This window comes from Pseudopipra pipra, chromosome 1, assembly GCF_036250125.1.
Source record: "Pseudopipra pipra isolate bDixPip1 chromosome 1, bDixPip1.hap1, whole genome shotgun sequence".
NCBI classification, from domain to species: domain Eukaryota; kingdom Metazoa; phylum Chordata; class Aves; order Passeriformes; family Pipridae; genus Pseudopipra; species Pseudopipra pipra.
The window spans coordinates 29,330,358-29,357,510 of record NC_087549.1 but is presented as its reverse complement, the minus strand read 5'-3'; the positions used below and the strand labels follow the sequence as shown (position 1 = coordinate 29,357,510).

At 42.6% G+C, this 27,153-nt stretch overlaps 1 long non-coding RNA gene across 1 annotated transcript; it reads right to left on the bottom strand.

The window, feature by feature from the left end:
* Positions 1-5,498: 5,498 nt before the first annotated feature.
* On the bottom strand, positions 5,499-26,690 carry LOC135411905 (uncharacterized). Its single transcript, XR_010429378.1, has 4 exons — positions 26,504-26,690; positions 22,395-22,445; positions 13,853-13,970; positions 5,499-5,744 (listed from the first exon to the last, which is right to left on the bottom strand). It is a non-coding gene; the product is annotated as an uncharacterized LOC135411905 (long non-coding RNA).
* Positions 26,691-27,153: the final 463 nt, after the last annotated feature.

Genomic DNA, 27,153 nt, shown 5'->3' with positions numbered 1-27,153 from the left:
CCGCGGCCCGTCAGTCAGAGCCGCGACCCGCCCAGGTGAGCGAGCCCCGCCCCGCACAGGTGAGCGGCCCCCGAGCCCTCCCCCGGATAAGGACCTCACCGGCTGTATTCCTGGCTCTACAGAGCCCCTGAACCTCGGTGCTGGACGCCGGCAGCTAGTGCTGCCGTATGCCCTGGCTGACACCGCCTGGCACGGACAGCGTGAGAAGAGGGAAGAACAACCTGCTGCTCGCAGCTGATGCGATGGGCAAGAGGAGGCTACCACCGAAGAGATCCAGTTCACAGAATCACAGAATCAATTAGGCTGGAAATCTCTGGGATCAATGAAAGACCACCACTATGTCAAGTGGTGGCACCAAGTGCCACATACAGTCTCTCCTTAAACATCTCTAGGGATGGTGACTCCATCACCTCCCTAGGCAGCCCATTCCAATATCTAATCACCTTTTCCATTAAGAAATTCATCCTAATGTCCAATCTAACCCTCCCCTGGCACAGTTTAAGATTATGTCCTCTTGTCCTACCACCAGTTGCCTGGGAGAAGAGACCAACACCCACCTGTCTACAGTGTCCTTCCAGCTGGTTGTACAGAGCGATAACATCACCCCTGAGATTTCTCTTTTCCAGGCCAAACAACCCCAGCTCCCTCAGCTGCTCCTCATAAGACTTGTATTCCAGACCCTTTACCAGCTTCGTTGCCTTTCTCTGAACATGCTCCAGCACCTTTGTGCTGCTGTGGAATCTCCTCTCACTTCGTTATGCTATCAAAATGTACATGCCCACACAAATTGCACTGCATTATGGAAATTAAACTGTGATTTTATTTTCGCATTGGTGATTCTCCTGCGAGACTCACTAGCACTTACACCAAGTAGGACGATGTGTTGTGGCTGCACTTAAGAGACTTCAACAACTGAAAAGAAAACCAGCAACTGTCCTACCTGCAATCTGAGCTCTTTTTATTAAAATATCATTACGTGCAGAGAAGTTTTCATTACACACATTGCTCAGCAGGCTGCCTTACCAAGAATATTAAGATACCAAATAGATCCTTTATTTCACCCTTTTCAAATTCCTGGACTTGACATCTATGGATTTGATTGTTCAAAAAGACCAATGTTTGTGCAGAACAAGCAGCAAGGCCTCCACGGCAGGGCTGTGTGAATAGCCAAATTGTCACCAGCATTCAGTATGCACGATCACATGCTAAAGCAGAGCACAATAGAGAGTCAGGAAGTGCCAACTCAGGATGTCCTTGCTTTGGATAAAAAACAGCAGCAGCAAATCCAGGTATTTTTCAATCTACAAGGCAGCTGAGGAATGTGAGCTTTTGCTAGGGTAAAGGAAAGCTTGTTTATATTCTAGGATCTGCATAGCTGCAGCAGGAGGTTGTTACAGTGGTGCCATAAAAATAGGATGTCAATCAGAATATATCCCTGCAGGTTTATACTTTTTTCATCTCATAGCACAAAAATTAATTTTTGCAAATATATGATTCTCAACACAGACTCAACCCACATAGCTGAGTGATGTTTTATGACTGTTTAAAAAATAAATTCAAATAGATATTTGAGGAGGTACGTTAGCTTTTTTAAAAAAAGAAATAGTAATAGATCTTTTTTTCCTCACAGTACTTGACTTGAAGCTCCAAGCTTTCCCACTGAGCAGCTGATACATTATCTGTAATCACAGTGGAAGAATCAATAGCACTAAAATTTGCCCCCCCCTCCCCCCTTTGCAGCTATTTTACACTAGCAGCAGCCCTGGCAGTGCTGAAATGCCTGTCAAGAACCAACCTGCAGAGGAGTGAAGCTGTCAGCATCTCACTGCTTCATTTAAGGACAGGGATATTTCACCAGCACATGTGAAAAAGGAAGAGCTAGTGATTAGGAAAGGACTATTACCTAGACAGCTGATTCAGTACCCTCTGCTAATATGCTAGAATGCTAGACATTCCCACCAGCCCACCTGAGCCTAAGAGGAGTGAGCCACTGCTGATTCGCTCATCACCCACTCAGCTGAGGAATGCCCTGTCCAATGCAGGTGTAGCCTGAATGCACGCAGTCTTGCTCCCATTCTGCTGGATTCAGTGTCTAAACTTAGAAATCCCCCCTTTCCAGTCCCCCTAGGATACTCTGCTGTTCAATTTCCTTCGCAGCTGTGGCCCACTCAAAGTGGCAATGGGGCTACTTGTGGGATTGTATCCTAGCCAGGTCACCAGCTGCCCTGCCCAGAAAGATTTTAGATGCAAGAGAGACACTGAAAACCCACCATCTCCAAATGCAGTGATGCTTTGCCTTTTTACACATAACCCTGGCTAGTGAGGAGATGGAACTGTTGTAATGAGCATCTGTTACTCAAACCAAAGCCTATTAAAAGTTCTATGGATATGGACTATGGACTCCAGTTATGATCACAGAATATAAATCCATGAACTGGATCTGTCCTGAAGGTCCTGTTGTCTCTATGAAAAAGGACAAAAGTGAAGGACAATGGGACCAAGAGTGTACTTAGCTCAGTGCCCATGACTTCTTGTTTCCTCCAATCAGTTATAAAAATTAAAACAAACATGTACATGCATATCAACCTGCTATAGTGGAAGGTGTCTCTGCCCATGGCAGAGGGGCTGGAACTAGATGGTCTTTAAGGTCCTTTCCAACCCAAGCCATTCTATGATTCTATAGAAGGCAAGCTTGGGGCTAACCACCTAAATAAAGGACTTGAAAATACTTTGTCCTGAATGGGATTGAGCCTGTCCTGTGCAAGGAAAGCTTGTTGTAAGGGAATCCGAGTAGAGCAGCAAACACAGGAGCAGCCCACATTATGGCTGTATGAAACATTTCATTTCACAAATACTGGAGCCTTCCCAGTGCTCTGCCATACAGACAGGCTTGGTCTCCCTCTGTGGAGTCAGAGCCCAGTTTTAAAATCCATTCCCCACAGATCGGCTGTTTATTGAAAATAAGTCAAGGCAGTCAGAAGTGAATAAAAGCCAAGGTTTCAAAGAAGTAATACTGCCAAGGTCATTGAAGAGTATAGATTTAAGGGACCAATTTATTTACATTTTATTTCACAATGAGCAAGAGAGCACCATCAGCTTGGCTTCTTTGAAAGCCTAGAAGGATTTTGTTAGTCTATACCTGTGTTCACCTACCTCCTCTGGGCAGGGAATTAAGCTCTTACCTCTCATAAAACTGTCCCAAGCTCAGGGGAAAGCACTCTGCCATGGATGTTCAGTCCCTCCAATTGCATAAAAAAAGAAGTTCACAGAACAAAAGAGTGTGACATGCAATTTTAGTGAGAGAAAAACCTTGTTGCTCAGCCATTAATAAATATTCAGTGTGATGCAGATAAACACAGAAGGAGTTTTTCCTCCCCACACAACGTGCTTGATGGCAGGGATATATTCACACTGCTCTCTGACTCAGCTCGCAGCCCCTTCCTCATAACCTCTAGAGTGGGCACTCTCCTGAAAAGTACAAATTCAAATCTCCTTTAGCAGAGGACACATACTGAACCATCAGTAACACAAGTAAATAAAAACAGTAATGAACCTATATTTACCATATCCCAGGTGAATATCACTGGGATATTAAAGGAGGGAAAACAGACAAGCAAGCACACTCCCTCCCTTCTATGTTATTGCCCGATGCACCAGGCATAACCCTGAAAGCACTTGCTGGATCAAAGTCCTGGCAGCCAAAGAGGGGCACAAATTGGATCAGAACTCCTATGCAATATGGCCACCTATGAGGAATGAGGAAGCATAAGAAATCCCTAAAAGCAGATTTTGCTATGCCAAATCAACTGTAATATCAAAAAGAGACTCTGAGCATATAAGGGCCTTTTTAAGGTTGGGTATTAGCTGACTCACAAGTCAAGGAGTTTATAGTTTTGACTCATATATTTCTTGCTAAAAGCCTTTTGTGGTAAATAAATCCTTCACACCTTTTAGTGTCTACAGGTCAAGATCATACCTATGTACCCACTGGGATAGAGAAGCAGATGCCCAGCAGGATTCTAAAATCTCAGACTCCTGCCTCACCACAAGTTAAGTGCAGTACGTTACTGAAAATACCTGTGGATGCCTTTCTACTTCTTTAAATGCCTGAGTGTCTCCAAGCCCAAGGCCACTTTTGCTACCAATTCTGAATTGGTTAAATGCTTTAGAGGAGCATTTCTACACATTTGGGTGTCAATACATTTAGGGCAGGGCTGTTGGAGTTGCCCAGAGGTCTTTGGCTCAATAGTCCACCACAGAGAAAGCTCCACGAGCATTGCACAGTGGTCAGCTAGCTGTGAGACTGTTATTTGTCCTGGGCCAAATCCTGAAATCCTTACAGGAACTAAACAAAGGAGCAGGCTTCATGACACCTGCCTACACAAGGCTGGTTTCCTGTAACCCGACTGGGTGCAAGCAAAAGGCTGTTAGCTGGGAGTTCATGCCTCCCATCTGTAGCAGCTTTTGACACCTACTCTGTACAGCTGCTAGCAAATGTGGGATAAATAGACTTTCAGGGCGAGGTAAAAATAAAGTAAAACAAAAAGAAAGATTTCCAACCCCGTGTTAAATCTGCTGCAGAGGCACTAGGGGGAGAGCTAGAGCACCTTATGGGTTTGGATTTTTCCCATCTCCTGTTATTTCATCATTTCCACACGAAAGAAGGGCACCTACGCACTTATTTTAATTAAGACCCCAAAACTCGTAACAAGGCTTATTTTGCATGAGGTACAAGAAATTGGACATAGATGTGCACACAGATGCATGATTGCTGTAAACATATATCTTAGGAATACATTGCATTTCTCCTCTTTCTGCCTTTTCACCCCTGCTACTTTCACTTGTGAGCAGAAGAAATGTTTCTAACATCTCATTGTCTACTTACATTTGTACCACAACTTCCTTTGCTCAATTATAGCTCCGGGAATGACTTAATAAAGTGCTCGCAAGCTGTTTCCAGTTATGACATAAATATATCGACTGGGGAGCACAGTCTTTTCTTTTTCACGAGTCACCATCTGCAGCAAGCACCTTTATTGCTGTAGCAAATATCCTGTAGATAAAACTTTAGCTAAACTAAGTCTGTCAATTAACTGCTGCTAATTAGTTAGTCACAATTATTTTATTTCAGAAAATAGACTAAATGGAACATTTTCACCTTCTAAAATTGATACTGGGAATAAAATGAGGTCATGTCTTCAGTAATTCAATACTAAATTATTTTTCAGGCTGCAGTGCTGTACAGTTACTGCATGGTAATTAAGAATCAAAGGATCTAGGTTCAAATTGCAGTTAATTTTCCGTATACTCTTGTGAGGTGATTACATATTACCAGGTCCACTTCATAAATGGTAAACTAAAACACAAATATTATTTATAATTTGTTAGAAGCAGACAAAAAAAAAAGCAAATCTGGGGCTAGAAGATCTATAGGAGTCCAGTTAAAAGGCTACAAGGGAGAAAAAAAAGCGATGACCCAATTAACTAGAAGTGCTGCAAATTGTTCATGTATTTTACATGCAGAAGAAGACTAATGCAGAAGCCTGCTGGCCTGCATAACATAAGCAATAGAACTCCAGTCATTTAAGTACCCTTAGTAGACATTTTTTCCTTCCCCATTTTACAAACAAAAAGTCAAGGCTTATAGTTCCTCAATGATGTAGCATCTAGTTTCTTGAAGAGTCCTTCTATGTTTCAAGCTTCTCAGCATATAGCTGTTTTCATTAATATGGCATTTCACTGACCTAGACAATGTAAAGTGAAAATAAGAGCAACAAATTAGTGCATAAACACTGAAATTAAAGTTTCATTCATCTCATTAATATTTTACTAGTAACACTGTCTACTCCCTGCTGCCATTACCCAGTCAGTAGGCAGTTCCATCACCACCTCACTTAGAAATGTTTCCAGTACATGAGAAGCAGAAATTAGATAACTCAGATAAGTTAATCTTTCTTCCTGACTGTTGTGTAGCCAACTACACTCATGTCTTAACCTAGTTTCCACTTGATCTTACACAGCTCACTTTGAAACTCCTTGCAAAAATCCTGACTTGACATTTACCCAAAGAAGACAGGCAGACCATGCTTTCAATTTCAGCCACAACAAAACAGATAAACCAGGTCTCCTCCCTTGTTTTTCCACCATATATCTACTTATTTAAAAGCAGAGTTTATCTGATTTCTCAGGGAGCCTAAACCTCCACCAGAACTCAAAAATGGGGCAGCCACTTCCCTGCTCATCTGCAGCAAGGAGGCACAGGTGTGGTTCTGCAAAGTCAGACACCTGCCATCCCCAGCCTGAGTGGGTTTTGATTTTAATTTTTTTCCGTCAAGGAAAAAATGCCAATACCTGTTTCATTTGCAAAAGTTTGTATGCTTTGTGCCTGAATTATACATTGGTGCGTGTACTAAATGCAAGCGTGAGGGTATTCTTATTTGCCCCTGCATTCACTGAGGTTTGTGCATGTAAGCTGCAATAAAGCAACACTGCTGGCTGATGGCAAACAGTGTATGTGCAGTTACCTGACCGGTAACCTAAAGGAGACCTTATGCCTCTTAAAGTAGTGCCCTACCCTCCTACAGCACTAGCTAGGCCACACATAGGTATTTACAACTTCATTCCAAATTTGCATCTCTCAAATCTTTCTTGCAGCTGAGGATGTGCTCAGTTTGAGAGCTCCAGTTTCAGTCCTCACTGCAGCAGCAGCAGGTTTCCAGATCAATAAACAAATGTGAACTGAGTGAATAGCTGTGAAACTTCTATGCCTAAAAAGTTCCCCCTACTCTCCCAAAATTGTATTTTTGCATTACACATTTCTCAGTTCCATTACTTCACTAAATAAATAGTCTGAGTTTCTGGTATGAGTAAGACTAATAGCTAGACTTAGTTTCAGTATGCATTCTGCTACCTCCATGGTAGCAGAGGCTGACAGGTGTTCCTAGTGTGCAGTTAGCAAGGTGGCTTTCATTTTTTATTTTGGGGGAAAGTCATTGCAGGGATGTTGATGTACAACACTTCAGGGCAGGACTCCACAATGCAACCCAGAACTTTGGTCACAGCCTTGCCCTTTTTAATCTCTCCGAGGTGGTTACACTGGGCTCCTGGCTCGAAGCAGTGACGTGCTACATTTAATGCCACTCACTGTGCACTGCAGTAAGGGGCCGCTACCAAGGGCAAGCTCCTAATCCATTCTGTAAAGCCCTGGGAGCATGCAAAAAGTTTCAGAAAACAGTTGGTTGCCTGTTCTTCCTTCATCTGCTGAAAGGATTTGTATGTACTCCCTTCCACTCAAATAGAAGTCAATGCGTGACAGGCCCCTACACACAGAGAGATCTTGAGGTTCTGTAATTCAAGGGTATAAAAGAGTGTGCAAGTTCAAAAGCTGTAAGGCAGCATGTCCAACAATTCACAGGTCCATGAAAATTAATCATTTAATCAAGATTTTCACAGTAGCTTTATGAGCAGTATTTTGATTTGCTGTGAAGGAAAGAGGCATGTGAAGGGTTTAGTTGCTCAGCCTGGAGCCAGACTCTGCTTACCTGGGTGAAGAACTAATACTTGTCACTGTTTTCTCTGAACACTGAACTCTATTTTTATGTCTCGTGTGATAATAGTGCATAATGGTGTCTCCGGTGTGCCTTCCACTTAATGTATTATCTACTGCTGTCAACTTAAAAAAGCCTAGGACAAAGTTTCTTTTGCAGCTCTTATCCTCAGGGCTTATGAAGTAAATCAGTACGTGGCTCTGCGCCTCCAGCCAATTTCAGCATTAAGAGCAAATAGATAGTATAGCTAATTCTTTCCTTCCATGTACCAAGTTACAGTCAGAGTCAACTCACTGGTGTGAAGTTTTCTGTTTTCTGCTATCAAAACAGAAAATGAGAGAGGAATAGAGCTACCCATATAGCATGCATCTTGGAGAAACTAAAGACATGCCGCACTTTCGTTTTTCCTTATCGAACACAGCAGTAATAAAGAGGCTTATTTAATTGTGAAAAGACAACATTTGAAGAGGTATCCTGTTGCTATGAGAAAGCTTGCTTTTGTGCAGTCTATTTCTTTCAAAGTAGAGTCTCTAAGTGCCTTGCAGTATTAAATACATCAGCCGAAGAACTAAATAATAAATAAGGGCAGGGGAAGACAGACCTTTTATAAAAGCTTGCTCTGTCTCTAAGTGGTCATTTCTTTTGTTTTTAAAGAGGATGTACACGCCTCCCTCCCCTTCCCCCCCCTCAAAAAGCTTCTCAAATTGGTTGATGATAAATATTACACCTATTTACACACTCCATTTCTCCGCATATAAGTGCACACAATAAGAGGAGGTATGGATGTTCAGGAAGTCAGTTTAGACATGGATGATTTCCTTGGCTTTTACTTGCCTTAACTGTGTGACTCTTCCAGTGACCAGTTTCTGTAGCAACTACCACCTCACTAAAATTATGCTGTCTCACTGTCACCGGACAATGTTCAGAACGTACACACATTTCACAAAGACAGGGAAAACCTTCCACGTGATGTTTGTGGGCTTTCCTCAGAGCACCTCCACTCTCGGAGCACCTACAGGTGCTGTGTTTTTACAGGCACTGGAGTTCAGCAGCCTGGTCTGCTGACAGTGACTTTCCTTCTCGTTTAATCATGCGCTGCTTGCAGCCTTCCAGCTTCCAAACCCTGTGGTGGTTTAAACTGGATATTAAGAAAAATTTATTCACTGGAAGTATTATTAAGCACTGGAACAGGCTTCCCAGGGAAGTGGTTGATTCACTATCCCTGGAGGTATTTTAAAAATGTGTCAGACACAGCACTAAGGGACAGGGTTTAGTGGTGAAATCGGCATTGTTAGGTCAGTGGTTGGACTCGATGATCCTTAAGGTCTTTTCTAACCTAAATGATTCTATTATTCCTTTCTATGATTCTGTGGCACCCTGTTGCTGTCCATCACCCTGTTGTGTCAAGGCAGGTAGAGGGACCTGCTGTGCCACATTGCTGCAGTAACTCCAGGTCAGTTCTACAGTACCTGGCTTTGGGATTTTCAGTTATAAATACAGACTGCAGATGAGCCCCAGCCTTGCACAGCTATGCATAATCAGTCCCTGAACTAGTCAGGGTGTACCTCCATAAGACAGGACTCTTGTGGGGAGTCTAGTATGCAAAATCCTTGCTTTTCACGAGGTACACACTGCAATGGGAGATGTTCAAATAATCTCCACATAGTGCATCACAACTGAGTTCAAAGCTGAGTTTTAAAACAGATCAATTTGAGAGCATTTATTCACATGAGAAACTGAGTGAAAATAGTGGTTTAATTATCTGTTTAATTTTTGAGACATCCATCTTGAAGGTAACCCCTCTCTCATACAGCTTGAGAATTTATGTGTCCTGTGCCTTTACCCAGGAACACCCACAAACCAGGAGGGGTGGATTTGAGTTTCAGGGCCTCCATTCTCTTCTCCTTCCACTGGTGTGGTATCCTTACAGCAAAGGCAACAGTGGAAACAGAGACCTCTTGCTTATACAACTTTGCTTCTCTAGAAGCTCATGAGGGTATTTACATATGACATTGTGTGACAGCTGAATAATGCTTTTAATAAAAACATAACTCAGTGTCTTCAGCCTGGTAACTCTGCTTTTCATAACATGCTTTATCAATGTCAGGAAGCTGTCAAAAGCTATAAATGGCACTGAAGGAAAGTGCTAATGTCATTTCCCCAAGTCTCTGATAATGGGAAAATATTAACATGGAGATATTAAACACAAGATACTTCTGGTTCTAAATGTGCAGGGATTTTAACTCAACTGAAGTGTTTAGAGAACGTGGACAGATTTTTCAGCCAGCATGAATCAGTGTAGTTTATATTGACTTCAGCTTAAACAAGCTGCCTTCTCCTGGGGATGCAATACAAATATTGACAAATCTGCTGTTACTCATTGGAAATAGTGAGTTGGGCAGAAACAGATTCAGCATGTGGCCACACAAGGCCAATTCAGTCACAGCTGGGTTTTGAATTGGAGGCAATATTAGAGGACGTGGTTAAGTCGTTCTCCAGAAAGCCCTAGAGCAAGTCAGGGTGCTGTGAGGACCTCGGTGCTCCTCCATGGCAGCATGGCCAGCAAAGCAGAGCCCTCACCCATAAGGGGCCAAGGATTCTAAGAAGCCAGGGCAGGATCAGGTCCAGGGCAGTAACTGGCATCAGACACAGCCAGGTGGTCACCAGGCAAGTCCATTGCAGCAAGACACATACGTCAGGAAGCTGAGCCAGTGGAGCTGGATCAGGGCCAGAATCACAGCAGCCGGAGCCAGGGCACAGTCAGCACTGCAGCACAGCAGCAATGTAGCACAGGTGGGGGCCAGGGGTACAGCAGCTAAAAAGCAGCTCCCAGGTGGCAGGAGGAGTAGGCCTTTGCTTCTGTGTTTCTTCACCACAGCTCTTATCAGCAGAGGCATTGACCTTGGACACAGCCAGCTATGCTCCAGAAGGGGATTTGCCCAGAGTCCTGGCAAGGAGGAGGTTCAGTTTTTCCATCCCTGTTTAGAATCATAATTTTCCTCACCTTCTCCTAATCTCCTTGGACAGATAGCAGTCAGGAGAGAACTATTTGTTGACTGACTTCACAACAAAAGAAGAAAACAAGTGTATTTTAATTTTAAAAATACATCTAGAGGATTACAAAACAGCTTCAGATAGCAGTAGAGCTTTTTAACATTCTGTTTGCTCTTTGCAGGGAGTATGAAAACCCAGGGGATTATTCTTGTAGACAAAGTAATTTATTAGAGGAACTGGTCCATCCTTGGTGAAAAATCACACAAAATACATGTTATTGCTACTATTGCTCCCACTACTAAACATATCTGCCACTTTGGAGGGGCTGGGCTGTTAATGTGACTTTAATGCCAAGTAAGGACAGGCATCCCAGGTAGGCTTGAAGTGGATGGGCAGCCCAGTAGCTTCCCTCACCCCTTTGAAGGTTCTATACAAATGCTGACACATCTGGAAAGAAAAAAATACTGATTAATGTGGGTGCTTTCATTTTATTCATTTTATGCTATGTACAGGCATAAGTCTGTGTGGTGATAGGAAAATAACGGTGAAGGTAGCAGGCACATTGAGAGCCAGAGAGGGCCCAATTATAGTATTAAATATGCTGATTTTTCAGTGTTTGTCACATGACTTAAACATCAGCAATTTGGAGGTGAGCAGTCACATGCTGTAAATGAGATGGAGCATAAGTTTGGTTTGAAGAAAGGAAAAATTAGAGAGTGTTCAGAATCAGACAGGGAGACCTGACTCAGAGGTTAATTCTGATGCTTCATGGGACTCCTCACTGCTGGAATAGCTTCTCAGTGTCTGCCTTAGGAAGAGGGAGCAACCTGCCTACTTGTGGAGGCCAGCGATTCCCTCCTGAACCAGCAGGAATCTAGTATCTCTTATCCGCTTCTAAGGATGGAAAGAGACATTTACAGGGACCTGATCCCACCAGAGAGCAGTTTTTCAGACATGGTGCCCTGAAGAGCTTCAGGGACTCCTGCAGGAGACAGCAGACAGGGCCCTAGGGGTGTACGGAGCTGAATGCCCAAGTGAGTGTTTGAAGTAACCACTGTCAGAGAATCTGGATCCAAAATGATTGAATGCCCAGGGCTCTTCTTTTCTAGATGCATCATGGTTTGTGATGGAATGGGAGATTGGGAAAATTAGGGACACTTTTCCCCCATCCTCATTCCACACATTGCTAAGATCCAACAGATGCCTCATAAACAGCTCTTTCTCAGCACCAGCTGGTACAACCTCAAGCCTGGATGTTGCTGTTAAATCTGTGAACGTCAAGACCAATATTTGGTACATGCTGGCTTTTTATATGGGATAGGAAGTAACTGCAAAGTTTTAGGTGTAAAATAATACAACTCAGGAATATTTCAGGAAACCTGAAAAGTTACATGAAATGATCAGTGCAAGAGCGTCCAATCATTCAGCTTTCAGAAATTCACTGAGTTAGACCTGTATTTCTGTGTGCAAAGCTTAAAAACATGACTATGTATATTTACTGGTCTAGCACTTGGAAAATTGCTGTGGGAAATTAGCAGTTTGAACTTTTTTGAATTCTCACATATTGGTTGCTCTAAGCAAGGTTCAGGTATGGCAAAGAGGCTTGTCACTGCTGCAAGTCTCACATACAGAATACATGAAGAAAAATGAGGCAAAAGTGTGTGTGTAAGGAATTTTTCACAATCAGGTAACCTCGAAAGAGACTATGTTGGCCCTGATTTTGCCAGAATGGAGGATCAAATGGGTTTAATGAAAGGTAAATAATTCACAAGAATTGTCTCCCATGTTTTCATCTTCCCCCAGAACAGAAGTTTTCCCAGCCCATAGCAGGAAATAATGGTCCAAGAGAGAAGAAGCAGATAGGGAAAAGCAAAGCTCTTGTAGATAAAGCTGCTGTAAATGTTGCTGTGGCCTGCAGTGGGATACTTCTCTGCAAAACTTTGAGAGCTAATCTGTCCAAGAGTTCACCTTGATTAAGTCATGGGGAATTCCAAAGTAATCAGCTCCTGATTAAACTCAGAGGAGTTGGATAATCTGATGCTTTGAACTCGATCTATTCTACTCTGGGTATCCTGCTTGCCTTACTCTGTGTTACAGGAAGCTAAGTTTGTTTCCTCAAACTGTTGGAAAGAGGACTGACGTGGGATTGAGGCAGATAACGTGGAAAAGACTTCAGGGATGAAATGTCAGGCCACCCAGCTCTTTATCTGAAGAGAGCTAAAAGAAGAAGGCATCCTAGGCAAGTGATTACTAAGCAGTAACAATGCGTTCGAGCCACAAAAAATAAGTGACTGCAGGGATCCCTTGCTTCACTTGACCTAAATACACACCTATTTCTTCTTTGAATATTTTATAGTGCTCTGGCTTGCAGCTTGCATTCCACTTCCATGCCTTGGTTTGAATGTTGTTTTCCTATGTCATTTGGAAAAGTCTCAAGAGAGAAAAGATAAGAAAACCGTTTTTAAAAGAAAAAAAATTAACAAAATGGGCATTTCCATCCCTAGTATCTGGGGCAACAGATGGGATGGTGAAAAATATGCCTGCAGGGCAAAGTTCTGCTCCAATCACTTTTGTGCCCACAGCGGACAGTTTTAATTTAAAGCACTGAGGATTATGCACTATGGAGCTACACTTTGTTAATTTATTATCCTTCATGTTAATCCGGTGTATAAATCATGACAACAGGCAAGTGTGTAGCAAAAGGTGTAGACTGCTCTGTCCTAGCAAGCAAGCAGACTTAGAAAATGTGGGAGTTTTTTAAACTGACGTGTAAAGTTTTCTTCATATTTGAACCTCCTAATCTATGTTAAAATATCCCATGAGCCCACTAGCAGTCTTCTAGAGAAAAGATAGAAACTACCATATATAAAATGGGGGGAGGGAAAGTTTGATAAATAAACTATTTTCAGTATCTAGTCTCTAAGAATTTATTAGGATGAGGTAAAGAAAATGATTCAGAAATTTTGGCTGGCCACTTTGTGATAACACTGAGTCAAAAAAAGAAAGTTTTTCTGTTGTTGTTGTTGTTTTAATAACTCTATGCTGTGTTGGTATGCACAGTGATGAAGCCTTCCCTTTCCCATTCAACACACATGAAATCACGAACATGCATGAAACCAGCATCTCCATCATGAGTTTCATTTCTTTCTGGATTAGGTTTCTGCCATGTACCCGTTGGCTCACCTCTTTAGGAGCATTAATCACTTATATTAAGCAGATAAAACAGGCAGTGTGAATTCCCCTTGAGTAGTTCCCTATCTGAGTATTCTCTGTGAGCATTCATATTTTTTGCATTTGAGCAGGACTTTTACCTCTGATTTCAAGCCAGGTATGTCTTCAGATATGGCAAAGTGGCCTGGAGATCACATGAGTATCTCAGAAAAGTGTGCAAAACTTGTTCTCCTAGATGCCTACTTGCAGCTACTGGAACTGTGGAATGATACAACAATATGTAAATTACTTACTGGGTCTACAGTTAAAATGATACTGTAAGAAAACACTGCCTTGCTGGGGGAACAGTTCCTGGATGTTTCCTGCAATGTGAGGAATCAAAAGGAATCACCAAGGACTGCAGAACCATCTTTGTGTACAACTCACGTGCAGCCACGTGCAGCTGAATTTCTTTCAGCTTATATAGAGTGTTGGTCGTGTCCACCTATAGAAGGATTTATCATCCACACATATGGTGTCCACCTATGGGTGAACAAATGATCATGCATATTTAAAAGGCTTTTTCATTTGGGGAAGATGAAAACAGGAGCTCCTGCAGCAGAGTATGCACAAAGGAAGTATTTCACAGAGGTATCAATCAATAAATGAGGAATTGCTTTGGGCATATTTCAACCATAGCAACTGTGCTCATCTGAGAGGAAGACTTTGATTCACATCAGTGAAAAGTGGCATGCAGAAAGTATGTGGGAGGCATACAGGAAGGATGGGTGAGGCATGTAGTAGAGAGCGAAATAATTAGAGAATGAGAAGTGTTCAAGGATGCTTGTGTATGATTAAAGTAATAAAAACAATAATAATAAACAAAAAAATTAAAAGGCCCTGCTTACACATAAAGCTTACTAGCTATTCTAGGGAAAGTGGGATAATGAGTAAAGTGCAGCATCAGTGGTCAAAGATGCCTAAAAAATGTGGTTTATTTCTGGACTTCAAGCACCACTGGTATAATGCATACAAAACCATTTGACTGTCTTGGACAATGTGCTAGAATTCCCAAGCCTAATGATTTGAAAAATCACTTGCTTCTTCATTGCTAAAATCTCAGTCCATTACAATTAATCACCTGCTTGCATGTTGCCAGATGCAGACATTCCTTTATATCCCAATAATAACTTTCTACTATTTTTCTTCAGATAATGGGCAAGAAATAAATAGACGATACACCTATCCACAGGTTGCTGACTGATTTAACTAGGTTCTAGGTTAAAAAATTAGAAGATTGCATTGCCAGTAAGTCTTTACCCTGCATTCCCCTGCAGATGTTTGGAGCAAGAGTAACATCCAGTGGTCAAAATGTTAATTGCATTATATTAGGGCATTGCATGCTGACAGAATCTTAACTGCTGCATCTTTCTTGCAACAAAAAAGCCGGTGAGTGCAAGCCTTGAAGACTTGGAGATTGTGCTTACGTTACACAAAGTAAACTACGTAGAGTAACACATCAGTATTCCTACAAGGCTGGTGTATTTTTCCTGCTCGTGCCAAGTGAGATGTACTGACCTTTAAGTTTGTAAATGCTAAGACTGAGGACTTTCTGGATGGATAAATGCACCTGCACACAGATACCATACACCAGGCCCTATTCTAAGGAAAGAGGGAGGAAGGGGTATGGGAGGAATGTGCTGTAACCTTGGTCTGATGACTGTGGAACAAAGCCCTGAGCACAGAGTAGTGCAGACTTGTCCCTTGCTCAGGGACCTCAGGCACCAGGTACAGCTGAAAACAGCAGAACTCTGTCCTGGAAATAGGATGTCAGCACTGCAGGGAGGCATAGGGTGGAGTTTGACTCCTACAGTCAGGGTGGTAGGAGAGGGGATGTCCTTAGAGGAGGCTGAGACCTATCTGATTATTGGTGAAGGCACAGAGTTTGAGCCGTGGGAGGTGGAATCTGCCTTCCTCCTCCTCAAATGCTCTTTATCATCACCTGGCCTGAGCTGTGAGAAATAGGGTCAAAGTAGGAGTCCCACACTGAGAGGACAAGCCTTGCTTGTGCTTTGTGAACTATAAGAAACAAGTGCCCTCAGATAAAGACTCTGCATGTGCTCAAGGGCATGAAGAAAGGACGTGAGTTTCTACTCTCAGCCAGGAGAAGCAGCTTAATTAATATCACAGCAAGTTAGGGAGCTGCCAGGTGTTCATGGAGGAGCAGTAGGTTTAATCTTCCCAGCAACACAGAGAATAGTACCAACCAAAGAGCAGGGAGCACCTTGTCTGGTCACGAAAAGAAGACTGTGAAGACAAGACCATGAGACCAGGATGTCAGAAATCTATCAGGTGGTAGCTAAAGTTAGACATTTAGGGCTAATTTTTCCCTGGAACTGCAATAAGGGATAAAAATAATAATAATAAAAAATAGGTTTTAGGATGTCTAATGTTCACATCCTTGTGCTGTGTCAGCACAGACGAAGAATTGCGGGACCAAACCTGGATGCAACTTTGCAGCTTTATAAGTGTGCCTATAAACTCTGCCTTCCATGGACAAGGTGCTCTGATCTCCCCAGCACCAGCAAAATTGTTTTGCTGCACTCCTGTGGTCTTTCAGTGCACCATTGCTCTGTGACCTTCAGGCCATAAAACTTTTCTGGGGCAGTTAATGATTCTCCCTGCTCCCAGACAAATATTAGCCAAGGTAGAGGGGAACCGGCTGCAAGGTCTGTCTCACTTTTCTTTCTTTATTAACGGCAGAAACTTTGCAGCTTTCATGCACAACCATGATTCCCCCAAGTGCTGCAAAGAGGAATTCTCCCTCATCATCTTTCCTATTGTGAATGTCTCCCCCCAAAACACTGTGAAAAGGTCAGATACTGAGGCATACACAGGGAGAGTTCGTCCCAAGGGCAAGTATGTTATTCGGATTCCAGGCTGCCTCACATGCCTGTGTGGACATACTTTCAAAACTATTTCTGTCAGGTTCATACTATCTGACATGAAACAAAGCATCTCCATGAACAACAATCTTTTACAGAAGAGCTTCTCACTGCTTCCCTAGGAACGCATTGGGGATTTTCCACCTCGAATGTGTGCAGCAGTGCTCTCTATGTTGTGCTGTGCTCTGCATGCCACACGATTGCTCAGCAAGTCTTGATGGAATACATGGCACAAGTAACTTCAGTTTTTGGAACAAACTGAAGGGTTCTTTTCTCCCCGCCCCACCCAATTGCTCAGCAATCTTGATGGGATACATGCAACAAGTAACTTCACTCTAGTTTTTGGGACAAACTGAAGGGCTCTTTTCTCCCCCCCCCCCCCCCCCCCCAACTGCTCAGCTAAGCTGTGACACTTTCAAACTGCCAGCAGACAGCTATAGGATGGCAGGTCTTCATGCTGTAATGGTGTTAGGGCACTAAATGCCATTGCTGGTGTCTCCAGATCTCTCAGGTGTTTTCTCCAAGGGAGAATGAAGGCCACAGAGCAGGTAGATGTAGAGTACAGGGTCATGTGAACCTCTGACACATAGGCTAATCCTCACTGTGTGGGAGCCCAAAGCACCATAACATCTTCTGTCTGATGCATGTTAACAAAGCTGGCATTGCTGCTCTTATCCTGAGATAAGAGTACCCCCTCCTCTCCTGCAGAAAGCAAAGAAGCCTTCTACTGCCTCACAGAGCAAAACTTGTTTAACTCTCATCTCTGAAGAGGCTGAGGGAGCTGGGGTTGTTTAGCCTGGAGAAGAGGAGGCTCAGAGGTGACCTCATCACCGTCTATAACTACCTGAAGGGAAGTTCTAGCCAGGTGGGGGTTGGTCTCTTCTCTCAGGCACTCAGCAATAGGACAAGGGGACACGGGCTTAAGCTGCGCCAGGGGAAATTTAAGTTGGATATCAGGAGAAAATTCTTTACAGAGAGAGTGATCAGGCATTGGAATGGGCTGCCCAGAGAGGTGGTGGATTCACCATCCCTGGAGATTTTTAAACGCAGATTGGACGTGGCATGATCTAGTAAATGGACTGGATTTGGACCAAGGGTTGGACTCGATGATCTCGGAGGTCTTTTCCAACCCAATCGATTCTATGATTCTATGATTCTAAGACTGAAAGCACCTGGGAAAATGAGATGTACACAGCATGTATTAACTAGAAGATTAAGGCTACAGAGCAGTACCTATTTCAGATCATAACTGGGCTCTGCATCCTGCACAACACATAGGAAAGCAAAGAAAAGAACTTTGCCATGGTTGGGATGTAAAGGCTCAATGACTTCCTAGAGGTTTTGATGTCCCCTCTGAAAACCTTACCATGTGGGACACATTATATGGAATGCATACATCCTATGGTGCACCACATTTGACTGTATTAGGAACCAGCAGTGGGGCCTGTTGTGCTTTTGGTGGCCCGTGAATATTGTCCCTGGGCTGGGGAACAAGGCCAAGGTGCATTCATAATCCATACAAAGGCTGTCCTGAAAATGCTTTGTGAACGCTCCATGAGAAACCCAAAGTGTTCATAAAAATATTCCTATGCTTAAACAGAATCCAACTGCAGTATACCTAAAGCACACCTACTAAAAAAGCAGCAAATGTGCAAACACTGATAACATGTACACTGTGGAGACATTTAAATTAATGAATAAAAGGGATTTACACTGAGACAATGGAAGTTTGGGAAAGGGCTGACAGCTGCAGTGGGCACGTTTTCTCTCTGACGCTGTGCAGGGATCTCTTCTGCCTGGAGCAGCACAGCAAGGTAAGAAGTTGGCTCATTCCAGGTTGCTTAGTTTCTGTGGTAACAATGCTAAAAATCACATCACATCCCATTCTGGAAAGCCATGTCCCAAGGACACTGCACATATATGCAAGACCCTAGAGGCAGTGAGTCCTTTTCAGACATTCCTCTCAGGTTTCATGGTATGCTGATACAGGAAAGCACCCTGGCATGAAGATCTGGTATCTAATGGGCTGCATACTGGCTGCCTATTGCTTTACATTTTATTGATTCTTGGCAGAGGCTGCACTGGTTCTGTGGCTACAGAACTAGAAGTCTAATTAGAAGCATAAGCAAGGGAGGTCTAAGGCATCATCTGGGTGACAACTGCTTATGAAGGCAGGCAAATGGGTTCTAGGTGTTTGTACTCTGCAAGCTTTCTTGTCTATTAGACAACATGTTCTGAACCATATAACAACCAACACATGAAGTACACTCTTCAACAGTCAGAACAAGGCACAGTGCAGTGTCAGTGCTCATCACACCGCTGCCTCCTGCCGGTGTGCTCAGCCAAGGGCAGCACAGGCATCTCTCCCCATCTGGCAAAAGGGAATATCTGTCTATCAGTAATGAGAGCACCTCGCTAGAGCCCTCTCTGAGTCTGAAATACATTTTATCTCCCCTGTGGCCATGATTAGATTCCTCTTACAGTCATCAGTTCTGCTCTGCAAGCAGTTCCAGAGTCAGAGGGGTTTGTTGCTTTGCTTTGAATGTGGTCCTTCCTTGCACTTTGCTTATTACCACAATAAGAACAACAGTAAATGTGATGCTACATAAGAAAGGCTGTACTATCAAAAGCTTCTTAGTGAAATAATATTTTCACAGAAAGCAAAATAACTTGCTATGATTTGTGAAGATAATAAATTAACCCAGGCTTTCTATGCTGATTTTTTCTATGCTAATTCCCAGCACAGCCAAATAGCACAATTCACAGCTCTTTTGTCTGTAAACACATTTCAAGGCCATTTAAGTAGAATGAGGTGTGGGTGTGTAGGCTGATTTGTTTAGTGTTTCCCAGCTGGTCCCATCCTCCTTTCTGTCCTTGAGTTTCTCAGCTATGTCTGAGATAAAGTGTGGTTTCACTCTGGGGTCTCATGCCAAAGTCCTGCTGCAGGGCAGCAAGGGCTGGTTTTGTCTACTACACCTCTGAAAACCATTTTCCAGACTTGTCTTAGGCACCTGCAAATGTAACCAGAATAACCTGGGAGTGATGCAGGAAAATGCTGGTAGTCGAACCAAATATTGTGATTTATAGGTGCAAGATAAGTGTTTCTCCAATGTAAAATTATTCCCAAACCGAAAAGCAATAAAATCTTTTGTCAAGTCTTCAATTCCACTGATGTCAGACACTGTTTGCACATACCCTTGCCTCTGAAATGCAGAAGTCTTTGGCCCATACAAAGGAGGTTTAAAGGTAAGCTCCTGGCCTGCAGGTGGGGCATTAGAACCATTGCATAATAGCACCAGGTCCTCCTAACACCTTCAAATTCCTGCATATCCTAAACTCATCTGCAAAATAGAGCCCCCACCTCTCCTACCCCACACTGGAGAGCAGCTGCAGATTGTTGGGAAATATACTACAATTAATACTACAGGAAGAAGAGCAGGAGGAGAAACACTAGCTGCAAAGATTAAAAATACTTTCCTGAAATAGATACTTTATCTAAAAACCTTGAGAGTAACAGTTTATTTCTCCAAAGTTTAAATTTGTCACTAAAGTAGTCATGGGAATGCAGCACGAAAGTTCTGTCGCTGCTTGTGATTCAAAACAAAGTGTAGTTGTTCAAAATCTTTGAACCACTCCAGGATTTATAATACTTGTAAATCTGGTTTAACTAGACTGGCAGAAGGTCAAGGTCTTGCTTTTAGAACTCAAATTTGAGTGTTACCCTGAACAAAGGCGTTCCTTTGAGAAAGAAGACCCCGTAGTGCAGACTAGGGCTGTTGCTTTTCTTTTTACAAGGAGACACTTTGTGACTGTGTGTTCTGTTAAATGTACCTGAGAGGATTTCATACACTTCTAGTTTCCAGGTCATCTCTTCCTCAGGAAAAAGAAATTAAGGGGCAGGGGACTTATGGCAGAGGCTGATAAAATCATGGTTGATGCAGAACATAAAAGCAGATAACTTTCTTTAAGAACACAAAAAATCACAAGGCATGAAACAAAACAGTTAAAACAAGGGAAAGTACTTCTTAGTGCCATACAGTGTTAAGCTGTAAAGCTCCTTGTTACAGGACACCAGGAGTCTAGGAAGTGCTTATAAGTTCAGGGAAGAATTGGACAAAAAAAAGGAAGAAAAAGCCATTAAATACTGTTTAGTATGAATCACCCCTTCTATCTAAGGTGGTCCCAAGGTGCAAATGTCTGTAGACCAGAAAAGTACTTTACATAGTATCTAAGTTTTTTTCCTGGGTTTATATTCTTCCTTTAGTACCTGCTATTGTTCAGTGTTTTGCTTTATGTAAAAAAGGGATGGAGATAAGGAACAACAAATCAAACATATAAAATTATAGAATTGCAGAGCTTGAACACGAGTACCCTCAACAATAGCTGCTGCTCCCTGTCAGTGAGCAGCTGAGAACTATCCCTTGGTGTGCTGGCCACTGTTGTCAGTTTCCCCTTTTAGGATGTCCAGCCCTAAAAATATTAAATGCCCTCTTCTCATCTCATTCTGCCCAAAAAAAGGGAATGCTGAATCGTGGCAATGCATAGTAGATGACAAACACTGGGAAATCTTTTATTTCCTTTCTCCTATTTATTTTCCTAATTCACTGAAATATCCTCATTTCCTGAAATATGCAGCTATGACTCCCAGTAAGTGAAATTTTTTAATTGTGGTTTGGGCTTTTCAGGAAGAGAGAATAAAGATTCATGTTAATTGTCTGCATGTTTCCCCATCCCAACCTCTACCTTGTTGCTGTGTTCATGGAGACCTGGAGCTGAGAAGGAAGGTAAGTAGGGATGGGATATTTTCATTGTCATATATACAAGGTATGTTGTCTGTATCTTTAAAAGAGGGAAAGGACTAATCTAAGTGCCATTAAAATCTCTGTCATTTTATTACCCTTTGCTAACCTTATTATTTTATTACCCTTTGCTAACTTTCCAAGACTAGTCCCTATTTGTTTCACAGAACAGTGCTACTCGAGAGTGGCTGGAGCAGGAAACTGGTGTGCTCTCCTCCCTGCAGCACCAGCTCAATCACATCTGTCAGCATTGCAGAGGTACCCTGAGACCATGCAAGACCCTTATCATACATAATCTTCATCCTAAGACTAAATTACACGACAACTGGTAGCCCAATCTTTCAGGCCCTTGGTTCATATGAGTATCTCCAAGAGCAGAATTTAAGTATTTGAACCACCTATGGGACCGAGCTCTGGAGAAGGGATTTGTGAATTTTCCATGCTTGGTTCAAGATGACTGTGAAAAGCACACAGTGTATTTTATCAGACTGGTCGTTTCAGCTGGTCTCTCTCAGTTGCCACAGATGTGGTCACTCTCCCTGTTCTCCAAAGTCGTTCACAGCTGGTTTGTCACATGCCCAGGGAACCTCCCCATCGTAAAGATGCCACGTGTGCAGAGAACATTCCCCAGCTTCTCCCTCAGTGTGGGCAGATGTTGAAGCTGGCAGAAAAGCAGACCAAAGGCCTGTTTTTCTAGCTATCAGAGGATGGTTATTATCTTCGCTCATATTCCTGCAGAGATGGAACACAGCCCCACCACAACCTTTCTCGTTTCTCAGGGACCTGCTTCCTAGCACAGCTCTGGTGGTGCTTAAGCAAGATGTAGCTCCAGGCAGATTTTGGCTCAGGATCTATTTTTGGCCCTGCTCCTTTTCAAGAATATAATCTGCTAAATTAAATCTAACATTTTCTCCTGAATAAACAAACCACTACATTTTTGCCTTTTGCTCCAAACATACCTTTTAATTATAAGGGAAGAGGGCTTGGCAAGTCCAGCTAAAGATGGGCCCCTGAGTAAACAAACAAGCAAGTAAGTAAAAGAGCTCTTCATGAGGTTATCTTTATAGAAAGGACTATTTTTAATCTAATTTTGAGATCTAGTTTATGTATAAGGTACTAAAATAGCAGAGCATGGAATAATGAATATTCTGAGGCTAGCAATACCACACTCAGAAATTAAAATTTGTAACAAAAATGCAGCAGAGGAGAAACTTCAAAGGATCTAATGAAGTCCACCACACAAGCCCCCAGTCTTTGAAATGCCACCAGATCAATACCTGTGTGAGAAGAACAACAGTGTTGTCTGAGAGCATTGTGATTTTTCCAGGTCCACTCTTTTTTTCTCTCCCCCCAAGAAAACCAGATGTAAATACAGATATTTTTTGCTTTAAATAACTCTTACAAGCTAATGAGATTTGCTTTGCATTTTTGAAATTCTGTAGAATGTGTTCCAATATCTAGTGTTTTCTTTAAAGCTTCCAGGAATTATTTGGTTGTGAGGAATTTAAACCTTTGGTTTACAATAGCATTTTAGAGAAAATATCTCCTTCGCATTTGAGAAAACCTGAAAATGAAAACTTTCAGCCACTAGAGTTAATTATTTTAAATTCTATAGTCAGATAAAGACACACTATCTCCTTTTATCCCTCAAAATGTATGTGCTGATTTTAGGAGCAATGGGTCTGGGGGTTCAACCATATTTTATTTGAATTTAAAACTAAGTTATTTACAAATCCTATTTGAAAATTACTTTACACTTTTACAACAGAGGAATCTATTAAAAATAATTAAATAAGAAGAATGTTTCACAAAATAATGAAAATTACAGTTTCAAACGTGTTGCCGAGTCTATGATATAATTCTTCCAATATGTATTGCAAAGTACTGAATGATTTTCAAAGGCAATAAAAACTCAATAGATCTGCCATTATAAGGAACAATATTTTCCTTTTTTAGAGAATAATATTCCCAGCTTTTTCATCAGACCCTTGTTTGAAAAGTCATTTTAGCAGTTTAAGCTGAATCCTGAACGCTACTGACTTGGCCAGGCTCAGTCATTTTTGGAAAAATAAACCAAGTCATCACTGACTCCAGTTGCCATCATTTTGCCAAACCACTCACTGGGAAAAATCATGGCAGTGGGTTCCAGTTAAGTTGTTTTTTGTTAATTGTTCAAATTAAAATATTTGTGTTGCATGGGTAAGACTTTTTGTTTTGTAAAATAGGTAAAAGCATCCAAATGGATAATTATGCTCTCCTGATCATTGATGCAGCAGCAGAAGAGGAAAGGAGAAAATTATTTTGTGATGCTCCAAAATGCTAAGGTAGAATCGGTACAGTCAGTCACAAGATGAACCAAAACTTAACACAAGCTACTTTACAGTGTGAAACAATCAGTGCTTTAAAATGCTGGGCTTTGTGTGAAAGAGAAACAAGGAGAAAACAGCACTGAAGCTCTTTCTGAAACACTTCCAGTAGAGATGACTCTCTAATTTTGCCTGCCAGAGATAAGAAAGTATTTAATGACTTAATTAACCACCCTTCCCGTGAAAACTATCACATTGCAAAATTTCCATGGCCACCTATGAAGTGTTCCCCAGGGCTCCCAGGACTGGTGGCAGCTGGGCTGGGAGCCCTGGAACCCTGTCCAGCCCTTCCAGGCCAGGAAGGGGCAGGCAGCCAGAGACAGCATGGGGGAGCAGGCAGCAAAGCGAAGGGAGAGCCCTGCGGGGAGCAAGGGTGGCAGGGAGAAAGGACGGGGAAATGTAGCAAGTCCAAATGCATAAATAAATTACATGGGCAGATATAAGGGGGGGAGTGCAGGCACCACACTGCAGTTGATGTCACTCCAGTTCCTTGTTTACTCTTTCATTTACCTTATTGCTGAGAGTATGCAATTGCTTTTATAACAGCACTTGAAATAACTGGAAAAATAAGCAGCTTTGTGATTCAGAATAATCCTTCTCTCCCTCAAATATTATCCCTATCATATTTCCACAGTACTAGAGCTCCGACACTGCTACCACTGGAACTCCATGTGTCAATACCTCCTCTGTCATTCATCCTCCCATCATTCCTGCTAACCCCCATGCCCTCCTTTTGAGGGGCCCCTCTGCCTCAGACCAAAGGTCTGCTGGCCCTGCACCACCTCAGAGGCACCTGAAGCAGCATCCACTGTCTCCAGCCCCACTGTGGCCCAGGTTGGATAGGGAAGGAACCACCTGCCAACATATGATGCACTCATCAGGAATAGAAGAGAGGAGTGAAAAATTTCAAGAGACACAAAAAAATTTAAAAATCCCAGAGAAGATGAAGGGGATAAAAGCATTGAAGCCCTGAGGGCATCCACAGCCCTGCCCAGCCTTGTCAGCCATGCTGGGCTCCCCCCACCTGCCCAGGGCCCAGGACCCCCATCAGCCTACCCCAGGCTACGAGCCACCACCCCCACAGCCCTCCAGCTCCCCACAGCCCTGCCCTGCTTGGCCATGGGTCCCACCAAGCCATGCCCATGTCCCAGCCTGTCCCCATCCCCAGGGAGGTGCCCACTGCCCAGGGCTGCCCTGGTACCCTCAGCACCCTGTTCCTGGCTGGGGCAGTGGGATGGGCCCAGCCTAGCAAGTGGGTGGGCTGTAAAGTCACCCAACAGGAGCACAGGAACCGACTACTGTGCTCACCATTTTCCTCTGGGATGTGAGGAAACCTGCCATCCAAGGGGCACTGAAGTGGCTGAGTCAAAGGAAGCCTTTGGCCCAGCCCTCCAGGACAATCTGAAATTCAAGAGCCAGGTTCCTGTCTTGCCTCTTCCCCACCTCCTATTGTTCCCAGTGTTTTCCTTTCCCTCTGAGCCCCTTCTCCCTTGGATCAAATCTGTCCTCTGGTGAAAACAAAGCTAAAATTCTGTCTCTTCTGAGTCCATTTTTATTTCATGGAAACAGAATAGCACATTAGCTACAGCAGTGGAGCCTTAGATGTTTTTCACTCTTTTCCTCCTTATGTAGCCTAAAGGAATGTTCGTTCACATCATTAACCACCCTAAAGGCTGTGCCAAAGGAGGTTTTAATGTTCTTTGTGGCTTGGAAGAAATTATATGATACTTTGTCCAAATGAAAGTGCTAGTAAATACTTCAGATGATCCATTCTAGATGCCTTTTGTATATTTACAGGCTTTTTAATAACAGGTTGAAGGTGCATAAGGATGGTTGTCACCCCAAGAATAAGCAGGCTCTCCTCTCCACATTCTCAATTCACAGTAAACACATTCAACTGTGGCAGGATCATATTTCCACCCTAGATGCTGTAGCCCATTTATCCCATCAAAGTTAAGCCCGCAGAGCATGCCTGTGAGATTCAGGAGGTACCATATTGAAGTCTGATAGAGGGTGTAAGAGCAAGGACACCTGAGAGAACATAAACACCTTCCCAAGTAAGGGTCTGGACACCTCAGAAGAGGTTGCTGAAGGAACGGAAGAACAACGCTGCTCCTTTCTATCTCTTCTTCCTTGTGTGATTTGTTCCCATCTTTCATCAGCAGGATCTCTATTCCAAATATTTTTCTTCTTAACAACACTCTTTCCCTGGGCGTTTCTTCCCTAAAACCACATTATTATTTCTTTGAGAACAAAAGCCCTTAGCTTCTCTTGGCAGGATTAGGAAAGATGCAGCTTAAATTATCAAAAGTGATATTTCATTAATATGGCTAATATCAATTTCCCTATTCAACTACACTACAAGATAAGTTTCATTACTCTTCTAAGTCCACACAGTTTTCACAGATTCAAGTATGTAAATTAATTTGCAGTTTGGGTCTGTTCTTGTATTACACTTTCAGCCATAGCTGCGCTGACAGTCTGCTGATCAACCTATATTTCATATATCATCTTTAGAATGGCCTTGCTACTCTGTCACATTAATTATTTCTTTTTAAAATTTGCTGTTTCCCAGGAGAACATGGAGCTTGGCTGTCTAGCCTTCCCCACTGTTCTTTCCCTTCCATGTTCATGTGCTCTAAAAGTAAACTTTCGCAATATTTAAAGCAAAGGTCTCAGAGAACAGACCACAGCCTCCTCACCAGCTCTAATTAATCCCTGGAGCAGATCACAGACTTCACAATAACGAGATGATAAAATTCAAGACCACACTTGGTGTGTACAAAGAAGCCTCAGTTAAAAATGAACAAGCTGTGGAAAGGTGGTGGGTGCCTTTTATGACATCCAATCCTGGAGAGAATGTGGACAATTCTGTCAGCAGTTTTCCAGATATACCTTTAGGACTAACTTAAATTCTTTCCCTTTTTGTGCCTTTGTATTGTATCAGTTCCCTTTGACGCCCAAGCTCTAAAATGCTCCAATAACTCTACAGAAAACTGCAGGGTGTAGTAGAGACGTAGTTTTAATCAGTGCCTGCAGCCCAGCTTCCTCAGCAGCTTATTTGTATGTAGTTCATCCCACAGCTGATCTCTCAACACAGCTAAAGCTTCATCTTAGGCAGCTCTATTAGTTTCTAGCTCTACATGCTGTCAAGCATGTTCCAATCTGCTTCTCCCTTCCCAGCATATTGTGCTCCATTTCAAAGCTGATGTTTGTGGACAGAGAAGCCTTAAAAAAGATGAACTCAGAGCAGGATGTTCCCTGCAGAAATCAGAGGCAAAGGTTAAAGAAAAGGTAAACTATAGTCCATACCTTGTTAAGACATAGTGTATTCAGGTTTTTAAAAAATGGT